The sequence below is a fragment of the Protopterus annectens genome, chromosome 4.part0, assembly GCF_019279795.1.
Source record: "Protopterus annectens isolate FY-2018-M chromosome 4.part0, PAN1.0, whole genome shotgun sequence".
In the NCBI taxonomy this organism is placed as follows: Eukaryota; Metazoa; Chordata; order Ceratodontiformes; family Protopteridae; genus Protopterus; species Protopterus annectens.
This window is the reverse complement of record NC_056733.1, coordinates 1,589,834,605-1,589,850,018: the sequence shown is the minus strand read 5'-3', so window position 1 is coordinate 1,589,850,018 and position 15,414 is coordinate 1,589,834,605. Positions and strand designations below refer to the sequence as shown.

At 41.4% G+C, this 15,414-nt stretch overlaps 1 protein-coding gene across 1 annotated transcript in view; it reads left to right on the top strand.

The window, feature by feature from the left end:
* Positions 1-15,414, top strand: part of FAF2 (Fas associated factor family member 2) — a 2,444,504-nt gene that overhangs the window by 629,453 nt on the left and 1,799,637 nt on the right. The gene's annotated exons all lie outside the window — the stretch shown is intronic.

The window sequence follows — 15,414 nt, the reverse complement described above, 5'->3', positions numbered from 1 at the left end:
TGGATGCTCCTTTACAGTCTGATGTGTTGTTTGGTTCGCCTGTGGAAGCAGTTTTAAAGAAAATGGAGGACAAAGCTAAGTCTATGCAAACTGTTAAAGATTTTTTGCAGGTGCAGCCACCGAAGTTTAGTAGAAATTGGCCTACTAAGGGATGGACATATCCTGCTTATGATTCCCAGTCTAGGGGTAGGTCTAGACGTGGTAGGGGCAGAGCTCAAGGTTCTTTTAGGCCTAGAACAGGGGGTTCACCTGCCCAGACCTCTGGTGAGGGCAGGGGTCAGTCCCTTCGTAAACAGACCCAATGACCTGCCTTTTCAGCTGCCAGTAGATTCTCGTCTGGCAGCTCCTTTGGGAGGAAGACTGTCTCTTTTCAAAGAAAATTGGGATTTAATTACTCAAGACAGATGGGTGTTGGATATCATTCACCACGGTTACAGGTTTTATTTCCATACATTGCCCCTTTCAAAGGCATGCCAGACGTTCCTCCTCCACAAAGGAAAGAGGCTCACAAGCAAATTTCTCTGTTACTCCAAATAGGGGCCATTCAGCCAGTCCCTGTATCAGAAAGGGGCCTAGGATTTTATTCTCGCCTGTTCCTAGTACCAAAGAAGGGGAACACGTGGAGACCAATTTTGGATTTATCTATCCTCAACACTTATCTGGACATTCCCAAGTTCAAGATGTTGACGTTACAACAGCTTTTACCTCTGCTGGGCAAAGATCACTGGATGGTAACTTTAGATCTCAAGGAAGCTTACCTTCATGTGCCTATAAGACTAAGTTGCAGGAAGTATCTGCGTTTTCGAGCTGGAAATTCTCATTATCAGTTCTCTGCATTGCCCTTTGGCTTATCTACTGCGCCCAGAGTATTCACAAAGGTTCTGGCTCCAGTGATAGCTTACTTCAGGCTAAAAGGAATTCAAATCTATCCTTACTTGGACGACTGCCTGATTCTGGCTCAAGAAAAGGAAGACCTACAGCATCTGGAATATGTTATAGCAGTGCTAAGATGCCTAGGGTGTTCTGTGAACGAAATAAAGTCCAGTCTAGTACCCTCTCAAGACATGTGCTTTCTGGGTGTGAGACTGAATACAGCAGCCCAGATGGCCTTTTTAACCCCGGACAAACAAAAGAGTCTATCACTTTACTTCCATCAACTATCTCATCAGTCCGTGCTGACTGCAAGGACAGTCCTTCAAGCATTAGGGTTCATGGCATCTTGTATTCTGGTGCTTCCCAATGCCAAACTGCATATGAGGAAGCTACAATGGTATCTCAAAAATGTATGGACACAGCACTGCCAGGATTTGGACACTGTCATTCAAATAATACCTTGCCTTCAAAAAGAATTTTTGTGGTGGGCTCAGGAATGTCACCTAAACAAGGGACTCTCTGTGACCCGGCCAGAGGCGAGTCAGATTTTAACGACAGATGCCTCGGACATTGCTTGGGGAGCTCATCTAAATGGAAAGTGGATACAAGACAAGTGGCCTGCCAGACTACAGCATCTACATATCAACATGAAGGAGATGTTAGCAGTCCAGTTTGCATTAATGGCTTTCAAGGAGTTTCTTCTTCCAGGGCAGGTGTTGATTCTAACAGACAACACAACTGTCATGTGGTACATCAACAAGCAAGGGGGAACACATTCTTATCCTCTATGCAGGCAAGCAATGATTTTATGGGAGACTGCGCTAAGCTTGCAACTAACTCTTCAGGCAAGGTTTCTGCCGGAGCACAGAACTCCTTAGCAGATGTGTTAAGCAGACAAATCATGGATCCCCACGGTGGAAACTGGATCTTCATGTATTTCAGAAATTGACAGTGTCATGGGGAACTCCAGACATAGATCTGTTCGCTTCTCCACTAAACCACCAGCTGCCAAAGTTTTGCACAAAGGGGTTTCATCACACAGCTTGGAAAGTGGATGCTCTGTCTTTCAGTTGGAAAAACCTTCATGTGTATGCCTTTCCACCTCTGCCTCTTCTTCCAAAGGTGCTATTAAAAGTCAGACAAGACAAGCCAAGGATGATTTTGATAGCTCCAGATTGGCCTCGCAACACTGGTACCCACTACTAAGGAGTCTGGTAAGGAAGCCTCCATGGCCTTTACCTTTGATTCCTCATCTGTTATCTCAGAAGGACGGTCATCTGCTCAATGTCAAGCTTCACTCTCTTCATCTAACAGCCTGGCATATTCTGTGTTGAAACACAGCAGGTCTCAACTTCCTCAACAAGTTTTAAATGTGATTATGGAAGCTAGAAGACCTAGTACAAGGAAAGTGTACGAGAAAAATGGAAAAGATTTTTATTTTGGAGTACAGCAAAGAATTTGGAGATTTCTGAGCCTAATTTGAGTGTGGCTCTTCAATATCTTACTGAGTTATTGGACAAAGGTTTGTCCTTCTCTTCCATTAAGATTCATGCTGCAGCAATTTCAGCTCACTATGATTGTGACCCACCATTGTTTTCGCATCCTTTGTTCAAGCAGTTTCTTAGAGGGGCAAAGAATATAAGACCCCCGTAGAGCTCCTACTCCTGCTTGGGATCTCAATTTTGTGTTGGAAAAACTTACTCTACAACCTTTTGAGCCTGCGGCTACTGCTGAATTGAAATACTTGTCATGGAAGACTGCTTTTCTGTTGGCTATTACTTCTGCAAGAAGGGTGTCTGAGTTGCAGGCCCTTATGGCAGTAGAGCCCTTTTGATTTTCCATAAGGATAGGGTATCATTACGTACTAATCCTTCCTTTATGCCTAAGGTGGTTTCTAGTGTGGCTTTAAACCAAACTATTCATTTGCCTACTTTTATGCAGACCCCCAAAATAAAGGGGAAAAGATTTTGCACACTTTAGATGTACACAGGCAATTGCGTTATTATTTAAGCAGGACTAAGGATTTTAGGCAGTCTCAGCAGTTGTTTGTTTCTTTTGCTTTGAGTTCGCAGGGCAAGCCTGTGTCAAAACAAACTATTTCTAGGTGGATTGGGTTTTGCATTGCATTTTGTTATTCCCATCATGGCAAGGAGATTCCAGCTGGGATTAGGCCTCATTCCACTAGGGCTACTGCCACTTCAACAGCATTTCTAAGGGGGGTGGCAACTAAGGATATTTTGGAGGCAGCTACTTGGAGTTCAGTGCATACTTTCTCTAAGCATTATCACCTTCCTATCTACTCTAAGTCTAGGGCTGGTTTTGCCACAGCTGTTTTGCAAGGCATATTGTCAGCTCCTGCTTCTGTATGATTTGCCAGCCTCCCTTACCTCTGCTTTGGGATTCTACCCAATAGTAAGGACTGCAGCAATGTGGAGCGAAGAACATAGTACGGTTTTGTAGCTACCATAAATGTAGATGTGGGAGGAGCGACATTGCAGCAGTCCAATTTACCCTCCCTCCTTCCCCTCTGTGTTTAGGGGTGGTTGTGTAGGTGAGGTTATATGCTGATATTTTTGTATATATTTTTGTATATATTGTACATATTTTTGGTGCAGGTATTTTGGGCCTTGTCTTTTTAGGGTCTTCTGACATATGGGGCAAGAAAAGACTGAGGATATGACGTCGGTCATGCGCATTAGTACCCTGACGTACTGACGTCAGTCTAATGCGCCCTGACCGACGTCAGCCATATACTCTGGTATTCGGGCCGACTGGACAGCGGACTACCCAATAGTAAGGACTGCAGCAATGTGGATCCTCGAACATCTACATTTATGGTAGGTACAAAACTGTACTTTCTGGATCCTCACAAGTGGCAACTGAACAGGGACATTTTCCGTTGCATTATTCATCATTGGGGCACCCCACAAGTCTATCTTTTCTCACACCAGTCATCTCCTTCCAACCTTCTACACCAGGGAGTTTCACAACAAAAGCTTTGGAGGGTGGATGCGTTGTCCTTTCCATGGACACATCTCTCAGTTTATGCATTCCCTCCTCTGCCTCTTCTTCTCAGAGTGCTTCTAAAGATAATGGACGAAAAACCAAAGGTTATTCAGATAGCTCCAGATTGGCCCAGGCAGCATTGGTATCCCCTACTTTGCAGCCTTTCCCAGGCTCAGCCTTGGCATCTTCCCCTGGTACAAGATCTGTCGGTTCAGGGAGGGAGAAAATTCCTTCATCCTCATCTTCAAACTCTGCATTTAACTGCCTGGCTAATACTTAAAATCTTTCCCAACAGGTGGTTGAAGTTCTTCATGAGGCCAGGAGGCCTAGCACAAGAAAATCCTATGGAGATAAATGGAAGAGATTTTACTCTTGGGTGCTAGTTAAAGGAAAAGACCCTTTTCGTCCTTCTCTTTCACTCATTCTTGACTACCTAGCAGGATTGCGTAATGGTGGACTTTCCTTTTCTTCCATCAAAATTCATGCTTCAGCAATTTCGGCTCATTGTTATCTTGAGCAACCTATTTTTTCTCACCCCGTGATGAAGCAGTTCCTGAAGGGAGCTAGTAATCTTTGACCTCCCAGAAGAGCTCCTACTCCTGCTTGGGATGTTAATTTTGTCCTGGAAAAACTTACTCTCTCTCCCTTTGAACCAGCTGCCTCTGCAGATTTGAAGATGTTCATTGCGTTTCACTGTTGCAGTCATTACACTTGGGTTAAACACTGCACGAACCAAAAGGAAATATAAAACTGAAGACCACAGATGAAGAATCCACTTAAAACACCAGTTTATTATACCTCTAGCGCTTCGGCAACTGCCTTCAGGGAGTATAAAACATCACATAACTTGCACAGTTTATATACTCTAATACATTTAATAAACAGTTAGCCTAAACCAATCAATAAACATTAAAAAATACTTAATACTGCTTTCTCATCAGATAAGAAGCCTCCAGTTACATTCCACATTCAGACCCTGAGGAAATAGTGTCATATTTCAAAATGAAAATACTTTTATACAACTTCTTTTTATACAAATCATCAGAAAATACACCCTTCATAATATGTTCTAAGATAGTGGCTTGTAGCCCATTTGGATTAGAATTGTGAACCAGCATAAAATGTTTGGCAACAGGGCTATCTTCTTATTTATAATATTCCTGACATGCTCCTGCAGTCTAGTTTTAAACTTCCTTTTACTTTCTCCTATATATACAAGGTTACAAGGACATTTCAACGCATAAATAATACCTTCAGTGTTACAGCTATATGTATTTTTAGCCTCAAATACATGGCCATTTATATACTTTAAAGTTGGAACAATATAATGACAAATATTGCAATGACCTAGTCTCTGCATGGTCCTATACTGCAGTGTCTCAGTGGGATATTTAAATTTGTGTACCAAGATATCTTTTAAATTCCTACCTCTACGAAATGAAATACCTAAAGACCTAGACAATAAATTTTTTAGGTCCATTGATTTAAACAAAAAATTCCAGTAGTGTTTAACAATATCTATTAAAACATCACTGAAAACACTATATGTAGTGACAAAATAAACTAGTCTTTTCTCTTGATTTCTAACATCTAACTTATACCCCTTACTTCCATACTTCTAAGTACCAACTTTATGTTGTTCATTAATAACCTTATCTATAGCTGTTTGAATACTAGCTTCACTATAGCCCCTCAATCTAAACATCTCACTAGTCACGCTAATTTCTTTAAATAAGTCCGTGTCAGTATTGCATAGCCGTCTGTCTCATACATTCCCCATAGGGCAAAGACGCCAAAGTATGAACTGGATGCCTCCTTATTTGATTTTCCATTCTGACAGAGTTTCACTTCGAACTAACTCCTCTTTTTTGCCTAAAGTTTGCACTGAAGTTGATCTTAATCAAATTGATTTGCCAGTTATTTTTTCCCCAGTCACTCCAACAATTTAGAATATATGCTGCACAAACTTGATGCTCATAGACAGCTCAGATTTTACTTGGATAGAGTAAAAGATTCTAGGAAATCTGAACAGCTTTTCATCTCCCTTTCAGACTCCAGGAAAGGTAGGTCAGTGGCCAAAACAACTCTGTCCAATTGGTTATCTGATAGCATCACATTTGCTTATTCAGCTGCTAATATGCCCTTGCAACATAAAATTAAGGCTCACTCCACCAGAGCAAGTGTCTACATCCTCTGCTTTTTCTGCCAGACTTCCTATTGATAACATTCGTGCAGCAGCCACTTGGTTAAGATCTCATACCTTTTATCACTCGTTACAAAGTTGACAGGGCCTCCTTTGGGTCCACTGTCCTGAAAAACATACTCTTATGAGCCACCCGAGATAGATGGTGCTTGGGACGTTACCCATCTGTAAGAATGAATGGCGAGATAGAACTTCACATAAAGAAGTTATGTACTTACCGTAACATTACATGTGAGTTGTTCATCTCGCCTTCATTTTTACTTCCCACCCTCCTACCCCCTCCTGAGATTTTCGAAGACCGAGACGCTGAATTCTTCCTGGTTCCTCAACCCTTCTTTAGCTTTCTCTTACGGTGTGATAGAATGACATATGGTGTTATATGCTGCATACAAGATCCGAGTTAACTCTAGGTGCATCATGGGATAGGGACTTGGCCTCGAGCTATCTGAAGACCTCAAGCTTTGTAGTAGGCCGACTCGGAGACGAGGATCGGCTCCGAACCCATCTGTAAGAATGAAGGAGAGATGAACAACTCACATGGAACGTTATGGTAAGTATATAACTTTTTTATTCTCCCCTTTGGTCTGATCCTACAACAGTTTCTCCCTCTGTGTTAGCTGTAATAGGCTATAGGTAAATTCTAACCCCTCTCCACGTGGTAAACGAGGTAAGGTGTTTGATAGATTTGGGAGGAGAATTTTCTCTTCGGCCACTTTGGCTTTTAGAATTTTTACTAGGGCCATATGTGGAAGTTTGTTGTATTGTGCTGAAACTTCAAGGGAATACTCTACTAATCTGCCTTCAAAGGATAGCTCTTTTCTGAATCCCATTATTTCTAATATTCATCAGATCTCTAGAAAGTGTAACAGCTAAAGGACAGCGGATGGAGTAGAAGACCAATAACCAAGTACAAAACGCCATCAAACTCTGAGGGAGACCATAATAACTGCAGGTAAATCCACAAAGTATTAAAAAAAAAAAAAAAAAAAAAAAAAGCAGTGAAAGCCAGATGCCTTACTCAGGATTTAGCGCTTCCGTTCCTAACAGGAATTTCATCAGAATCTAAAAGGGCTGCATACATCACTTCCTTATATACAGGCCTCCTTAAAGATACAGTGTAGTAAATACATAAACAAGTGAACAATAGTGAAAGCAAATGGATATAAACAGTCTGCCTATAAACATGTTTTTACATCAAATGATGGTCTGCTGTTGCCTTGTATAGAAGTTTAATGTAAATAAAAAAAAAAAAAAAAAAAACACTTTAAAAACGTACGTCTCTTTCAGTAGAGTGTTAGAAAAGCATGCTGTACCATGTCCCTAAAATAATGTGAACAGTGTATGTGCACTGTAAAAAATGAATAAGTAATGTGAAATCAAAGCATTACATTATTTAAAACATTTAAAAGTTCTGAGTGGTTTGTTAATTGTGTATTTAATAATCTAGCATTTTAATTTTTAATACTGAGTGAATTAATGGTAATGTTCAAACCAGGTGGATCAGTTGCATATAATTGTAATTGACCTATTAATTTTCTAAATTCTATAAGGTTTATCCCAATCTGCACCTAGAGTCCCTGGATATTTTTTCAGTATTCTAAATTTGTAAGGTCAAAGGCCTGTGCAAATCTCTCTCTCTCTCTGTATAAAGCATTTTTTTTGTGTTATCCTTGGTGTCGTAAAGATGTTCTTGTGTTCTTTGTAAAATGTTCGCTCAGTTTTGCTTGTATAAAAGCTGTGGCATCCTGAGCAGACTGTCAAATACAGGAGGTTAAACCTGTGGTGGCACAGTTGCAATTGTCAAAGCTGATTTTGCTGTTAAGCCCATTGTCAAAAGTAATTTAGTTCTGGGTGGTGATGTGGGGGCATGATTTACAAAACCCACATGGAGCAGTGCCTTTTCTATGCCCAGAGCCATTAGTGTGGGTACTGTAATTCTCGAAAATGTCCTTTAAGTTGTATGCTGGCTTGTACATAAATGTTGGTTCAGAACCCAAAATGTCTGTTAGGGTGGTGTTAGAACTAGTAATGCATCAGTTCCTACTGATGATGATTTTAACATAGGGGGCTACTTTATTATATTCTATGATCCGCGCCCTTTTGTAATCATGATTCTCATCTCCAGTGGAGTGCTTCTAAGCTACCATATTTATATTTTTTAGATGTAAATCTATCCTTGGCTGCTATTCTTTGGCTATCTAAGGAAACTAAACAGATCATGCTCCTGAGACAAGAAGTGGAAACAATACCAAAGATATAAGCAACCTAATACCCTACTAGAATTTAAACAACTCGGCAACTCAATAAAAAAAAAAACTAATAACTAGAGACTGCAAAACATATTACTCTAAGCTTCAATCTGAACGTACTAAAACCCTAGAAAATTCTGGAATACTATCTCCTCCCTCTTTCACCCTGGCAGTAAAGGCAACCCATGTCCAAACCCTAATTGCTCTGACCAAGAAACAGCCTCTCTATTTAACAACTTCATTATGGAATGTATAGTCAAACTTACTGCAAGCTTCCCCAGCTCCCCTCCAATATCTTCCCCCGTGATCTCAAAACACATGCCCCTTCCTTCAGCCTCAACCATGTGCCCATAACGCACAATAAAAAAACTCCTCCGACTGTAACCATGCCCCAGCGCACCAGATAATTTACCTGCATCTTTCCTCAAACTATCTGCCAACAGCATAGCCTTCCCTCTCTCCGGCATAATGAATAGATCCATCCAAGAATCTTATGTTCCCTCACTTTGGAGATGAGCATTCATTATCCCACTCCATAAAGGTGGTAAAAACACTGACACCACTAATTTCTGTCCTATTGCCATAGTTTCCCCACTCTCAAAAGTCCTGGAAAAATGTATTCACTCACAACTGATGCCTTATCCAACACAATACCTCCTAATTCCCACACAACATGGATTCTGTCCTGGCCACAGTACCATCACTGCACTCCTCTCCTTACTAGAGTCCATTAACCAAGCTCGTGACTCTAGCAAAATCGTTATCAACCCTGTTCCTAGACCTTTCCAAAGCCTTCAATACCATCTCCCACCCTATACTCCTATCACAACTCTATTCCCTCAGTCTCTCCCCTTCCACCATAGGTTGGTTCACCAGCTACCTCTCCAAAAGACAACAAGCTGTTAAATAGAAACATTCCACCTCTTCCTTTTCTGTACACACCTGCTGGGGGTATCCCAAGGTTCTGTCCTTGGCCCCTTACTTTTCAGTATATTCATCAACAACTTTCACCACTCCATCTTCAATTCTACACTAATCCAGTATGCGGATGATTCAACAATCATATGCTCGGCGACACCCCTTACAACCCTCTGCAGATAACCCAGTCAGCTTACTCAAATACTGAAACCTGGATGCAAAACAACCACCTAGCCCTAAACGTCAGAAAACCAAAGTAATGATTTTTCCCCATCTAAACACTCCCCTATTGATAAAAACTCCTTCAAGATCATAAGCCAGAATAACACACCCATTGAAGTTGTCCTTCACACCAAACTGCTCGGTGTCATTATTGACGAACATCTAAAATGTGATATTCACATCCAAACTGACATAAAAAAAACGCCAAAAATTAGAACTCCAATATAGGCATAACCGTTCTCAACCCCTCCACCAAACAGCCCCTCGCCTCCACATACCTTCTCCCCTCCCTAATGTATGGCGCTCCACTGTTCTTGAATCTTCAGCTCAGCCTTCAAACTAAATTAAAAGCCTGCTACAATAAAATCTGCAAATTTGCCGCGAACTCTAGAAACTCATCCCATCCCTGCATCCCCCTCCACTCACTGCAGTGGCTCAAGCTTTTCAGCTGTCTAAACCTCCTTAAATTCACCACCGCCAATAAGCTCATATTTAACCCATCCTCCTGTCCCTCTCTCTCCACCTCCTTAACCCCCTATATTCCTAATCTCTCACTTAGGTCAGAAAGTCAGAACCTGCTCAAAATCTACAAATCTTTACGGCCACCTGACACACACTGCTATCCTACTCCTGAGCTATACCATATAACTCTCTTCCTCCCTTCATTAGAAATACTCATAACTACTCTAACTTTTAATTCTGCCTCCATTCCCACCTATCTGCAAAGTGGGAATGCCCTTGCTCCTTCCCCGCATAGGACCCTCCCATATCAAAACCAACCTTCTAACTCTGTGCATAATCGCTGCACTCGCATCATTTGCCCTCCTACTCCTCCTTAACCTCCAAATTTTGTTAATAGTTTATTTCCGACAGTTTCTCATCCTCAAATGTTATTCACTGTTATGACCCTGAGAATTCTCTTTTGCTAGATTTTTACTATTACTATTGTGAAATTTAAAATTTCAGTTGTAATTTACTAATGACTCTTAGATTTTACAGTTCTAGATGTTCATTAATGAACTTCATCTAGCTACTCCACAAACAACTTGCATTCAATATGCAGATGACACTACCATCATTTGCTCAGCCTCAACACAGTCAGAACTTCATTCTCTCACACAAAAAACCTTCTCAACTATAGAACAATGGTTCTCTAATCATTGTCTTCTCCTTAACCCCAAGAAAACCAAACTCTTGCTCTTTTCACCCACCCACTTGTCTACCTCTATCCATTTCACGCTGATATCTGATAATGGGACCATTATCTCTCCTGACCAAACAACAAAACCCTTGGGTATTACTATTGACAATCAATTAAAATTTGACAATCATATTAATCTTACAATAAAATCGACCAACAGAAAACTAGGCTCTCTCTACAGAATCAAATCTTTTCTTTCTCCTGAAGCCAAATCTACAATAGCTAGAACTCACTTAATCTCAACCCTTTTATATGCTTCCTCCATATACACAAATCTTTCTAAACTTAATCTTAGCAAACTTACTTCATCATATAATAATATTGCCATCCATATAGAACTCATCATTGCTTAAATCTCAAAAAGCTTGGGTGGCTGGAACTACCACACCTCATACAATAGTATCAACTCACTCTTGCCCATAATGCCCTACATCACCCTGACAACACCCCAATACTCTCCACCCTCATAACACCCTATAACAATCAGAGGTACCTACGCTCCACCAACAAAATACTGGTCCAAACATCCCGATCCAAAAATTCAGCAGGTGACTCCACATTTTCCAACTCAGTTGGCAAAATATGGAACAAGTTACCAAAGGAACTTACATCCCTAACTTCACTCTCCCTATTTAAAACTAAACTAAAATCCTTCCTAAATAACCATTGGCTATGCTCTTGTCATAACCCAGGTTAGCTCTCTTTTTTTCCATCATTATCTGATTCCTTAACAACCTTTCTCTTTCTTCTCTTCTACATACTCTGAGTATTTAATTTTATTCATCTTTTCTTTTTCTTTACCATCCTAGATTTAGATTTTACTCAAAAGTTTATACAACCTGTTTCAAGGTTTATTGCATATGTTTTTTTTTTTTTTTCTCTATTTTTGTATATTGATGTATATCTTGACATTGTTTAGTAGTAAGTAGTGGAGCTTTTCTCCCCGGGCCTCCACTGAAAATGGAAATATATCCAGTTGGACTAGCCCGGTAAACAAATGTAAAATAAAATAATAAATAAATATTATTGTAGAATGTAGAATTTTTTTTTTTACTGTAGAATGCTGCATAAAGCTGTATGACGACTTTGCTTTGTATATGTTAATATGTTTGTCATTGTTACTGGAGCTTTTCTCCCCAGGCCTCCACTGAAAACGGGCTTTTTTTAGGCCGAGTGGACTTCCCCGGTCATCAAACTGAAATAAATAAAATACCTAGTAGGGTTTGTTTGTTGTCCAATTCTTGTAGTATTCCTATACTAAGTGTTTACAAAATCTATGGGGTAGCCGCTTGGAGTGAACATGTACTTTAGAACAGTGAATTCTTCCAAGGCCTTTTTACTGGAAGTCATTCTAGCTACTCAGGTGTATTGTCCTTTTTACCAGACTGTCTTTGTGACTCATAGGGTGGTAGCTGATGTTCTTCGTGTTTCACTGTTGCAGTTATTACATTTGGGTTATCTTGCTGGCAAGTTGCCCTCAGTTGGCCTGAATTCCAAAGTCTTGGGTCCTGCGTCGGTTGCTGTCACCTCTTCCCTGATGTCAGGTAGTCAAGAGTATAAAAGATACAGCCAATGCCATTTTATTCAGTCTTTCTTGCCATGTGGTGCCCGAAGCAGAAATTGTTCGCAAGTGCCGGTCGGACGACTCCTGAGATTTTCGTGTTCGAGTTTCAGATCCGAAGTCTTAATTAAAAGCTAAGTACCCCGTTGGGGAAACTTTTTTCTTGCTCCAGACCGATGTCAGAAGTTAATTGTATTTCTTGTGGGAAGCAAATACCTCGTAAGGACTTTCATTCTTAATGTATCCCCTGCCTAGGCCCTGACCACAACATTGCTAGTTGTCGGTTTTGTGCTAGATTTAACCAACGCACTATTAAGCGTCTGTACGGTTTTGCATTAAGCTATTTTGGGCGAAGATTTAATTATACAATGTCGGACAGCCATCCATCTACCGGGGTTCACAAAAAAACGCAAAGAAAATGACAGGCAACCGAGGTCCAAAACCGATGAAGCTTCTCCTAAGCAAGTCGCCGGTTCTCAGTGAGGCACTTTCGCAGGCCGCTACAGACTGCCACATGGAGTCAGCCAGGCCGCTGGAAACTCAAGGTATTGGAGCCTCGGAGATTATTCCCATTGGTCCGGAGCCGCTGAGCAGGCATCGGCTTTTGAAGGTGTTTTCAGACCTAAACAATTATATATTAAACCAACTTCAAAGACTAAAACACCTTTAAAGGCAAATAAACAAGTTCAACAGCCACAAGGACAGACCTCCATGCCCAAAAAACAGATGCTCAAAATGGCCGAAGACTTAATTACATTGATCAGGGGTTCCCATCCCCCTCCTGATAAGAGGCCTAGGCAAGAGACGGACTATGAATCTTCAGATCAGGTTTCCATTTTTTCTGATTCCTCTTCTGATCAGGAATATTCTGTTCTCTCCTATGAGAATTCTGATGCTGAAGAATCAATTCCTTCAGCTTCTCCTCCTGATGACTACTCTTTTGGGGAAACCTTGCATAACATGAGGGGTCACTTCCACTGGGAGAGCCAAGACTTTTTCAGAATCTAAGAAAAGGCTCAGAGACTTCATTTTACTACCTCAACACAGGCCTCTAGCCATTCTACCTGTGTTGGGCATTGTAGATTGTGTTCTCGGCGTCTAGTATGACCCCTGACTCTCTACCTCCAGCACCTGTTAAGCCGGACAGATATTACAGGGTCCCAGACTCTCATAAATTCCTTTTCAAAAACCCTACTGCAGACCCAGAAACTATTTCTCAGGGTCCAAAAGGGGTCAAGGCTTCTACTGCAAAAAAAACCCTACCCCCTCTGACAGGGATTCCAGGGCAATGGATAGATGGGGAAAAAAGATTTACACGTCTGCTACTTTGGCTATAAGGGCCTTAAATTGCCAGTTTCATATGCTTAAATATCAGCAATTATCATGACGCTGCTTAAACAGAAAATGATGGCAAATTCTGAATGTGCAGAAAACAAAGAAATGCAGGATTTATTGTATGCAGCTGAACAAGTTGGAAGGCATACTTTGCAATGTGGGTTTGATTCTCTGGAGGCCTCCTGCAGGGCCACTGTTACGGGTTATATCATTAGGAAGCATGCTTGGTTAAAGGAGCAAAGTCTGCCTGACCATGTTAAAGTAAAATTATTAGATGCTCCCTTACAACATGATACCTTGTTTGATGTTAAGGCAGAAGAGGTGTTAAAGAAAATGGAGAACAAAGCTAAATATATGCAAACGGTCAAGGATTTCTTACAGATACAGCCGCCTAGATTTAGCAGACACTAGCCTAGCAAGAACTGGTCCTTTCCAGTCTCGGACAGACCTCAAAGGGACAGATCACAGCTGCAAGGATCTTACAGGTCTAAACAGTGGAGTGTTCCTACCTCCAAAGGTGGAGAAGACAAAGCGCACTCATACAGGAAACAGTCCCAATGACTTCCCCCTGCCGCACCAAGCACTTATCGTCTGGCAGCACCCTTAGGGGGAAAACTAGCACTTTTTTCTCAAAATTGGCACATTATAACCCAAGACAAATGGGTTCTAGACAGTGTCACAAGGCTACAAGTTTCATTTCCATACCCTGCCAAGGGCAAACGGTTGGCCAGACCTGCCAAAAATTCAGTGGGTAGATGCTCAAAAACAAGTCACAGGTCTCATGGACATGAGGGCTATTCAACAAGTGCCACAGCAAGAGCAGGGACAAGAATTTTACTCGACTGTTCTTGCTACCCAGAAAGGACAAAGCATGGAGACCAATACTGGACCTATCTATTCTAAACACTTTCCTGGATATACCAAAATTCAAGATGTTGACCTTACAGCAGGTTCTGCCCATGCTGGGCAGCAAGGCTTGGCTCGTGACTTAAGACCTAAAAGAGGCATACCTGCATGTCCCAATCAGACAGTCATGCAGAAGATACCTCAGATTAAAGGCTGGCTCAAAGCATTACCAATTCTCTGCACTGCCCTTTGGCTTATCTACTGCGCCCAGGGTCTTCACAAAGTGCCTGGCACCAGTAATTGCTTACTGCAGGCAAAGAGGAATACAGATATATCCTTACTTGGACGACTGCCTCATACAAGCAGAGAACAAGGACTTTCTGCTACAGCATCTGACGTTTGTGATAAAACTTTTAACATGCCTAGGGTACATAGTCAACAAAAAGAAATCAAAACTAGTACCCTCTCAAGAGATATTCCTGGGTGCAAGCTTAACTACAACTGCCCAGATGGCTTATCTCACTCCAGACAAAGGCAACTGACTACCTATTTCAAGGAAATCGCAACAGAGGCCCAGTTATCTGCCAGAAAAAAATCTGCAGGCTTTGGGCTTCATGACATCCTGCATCTTACTAATTCCATATGCAAGACTGCATATGAGGAAAATTCAGTGGTACCTAAAAAGTGTCTGGATACAGCATTGCCACAGTCTGGAAACAATGATTACTCTAATTCCCTGCCTACAGCAGGAGTTTCGCTGGTGGACAAAGGTTTGTCATCAAAACAAGTGACAGCCATTCTCGCTACCCCCAGCCAGGCAGAGCCTAGCGACGGATGCCTGAGATTATGCCTGGGGGGCATACATGGCAGGAAGAGGCATTCAGGGCACCTGGTCCGCAAACCAAAAGCATCTACATATCAATCAAAAAGAGATGCTAGCTGTTCAAAATGCCCTGACAGCCTTCAAGGACCTACTTCATCCGGGACAACTACTGATGAA